This window comes from Protobothrops mucrosquamatus, unplaced genomic scaffold, assembly GCF_001527695.2.
Source record: "Protobothrops mucrosquamatus isolate PMUCROS unplaced genomic scaffold, P.Mucros_1.0 scaffold364, whole genome shotgun sequence".
NCBI lineage: Eukaryota > Metazoa > Chordata > Lepidosauria > Squamata > Viperidae > Protobothrops > Protobothrops mucrosquamatus.
In genome coordinates, this window is record NW_015386698.1 from 301,412 (window position 1) to 302,583 (window position 1,172).

Sequence of the window (1,172 nt, forward strand, 5' to 3'; positions counted from 1 at the left end):
TTAGCTGGAATTGGGGTTTTGTTCATGTGCTCCAACCTGTTGTGTCCCGTGCCTGCAAAAGCAGGCGCGGGAAGTTGCAAGAGTCCCGGGCATTTGTAAAAGCTGCCCGGGACCAGACTGACCGGCGCCGGCCTTGCACGCATGCGCAAGGCGGGAAAGGACTACCTTGTGACTGGGGAAATTGCCTGGGGATCGGAGAATATAAATATAGGCTTGCGCGCCTCTGGGGTTTTGTCGTTGTTCGTAGAGTGGAGCAAACAATAAAGACTTGTTGAAGATGAATCGTCTCAAGCGCCATTATTCCCAGGACTTAACACTGGCGACGAAGGTGGGATACAGTCTCTACAGCTAAGAAAAGCTAGAAGACTCACACAAAGAAGTCCGGGAAAGAAACGGCGTGGAAGTCAGTGTTATCCTGCCAGTACGGAATCACTGGAGGGTGTGTGTGGCTGAAGAAGACGACCCTGATCCTAGAACGGCGTGGAAGTCAGCGTTATCCTGCCAGTACGAATCGCTGGAGGGTGTGTGCGGCTGCAGACGACGACCCTGATCCTCGATCAGGGCTTGGAGACACACATTTCAACAGAGAGATCAGCGAGCTGGGAAAGCAGCAGAAGAATCTGCAAGTGGAGTGGCCAAGATTTTGCGGCCCACTCGAAGAGCTCCAGTGACTGCAACCATCCACACGAAGGTGAACAAGCGTTACCAAGCAGCTGGGAGGAGGTCCAAGCATCGTCAGGACAAGGGCCCAGCTGCGATTCATTGCCTCGGACGTGGTGGACGCCAGAAGCGTGCGGAAATAAAGGCTACATCGCTATGAGCTGCCTGGGTCGACTGAAGGAATTTCTACTAGACAGCATGATTTGCCACGATACGGCGGTTCCTTCACACCCTTCTACCAAAGGTGGCGTCCATGAATGGCGCAGCATTGTTTATTCTAGGGGGAAGGGGTGTTGTGTCCCGTGCCTGCAGAAGCAGGCGCGGGAAGTTGCAAGAGTCCCGGGCATTTGTAAAAGCTGCCCGGGACCAGACTGACCGGCGCCGGCCTTGCGCGCATGCGCAAGGCAGGAAAGGACTGCCTTGTGACTGGGGGAAATTGCCCGGGGATCGGAGAGTATAAATAGAGGCTTGCGCGCCTCTGGGGTTTTGTCATTGTTCGTAGAGTGGAGCAA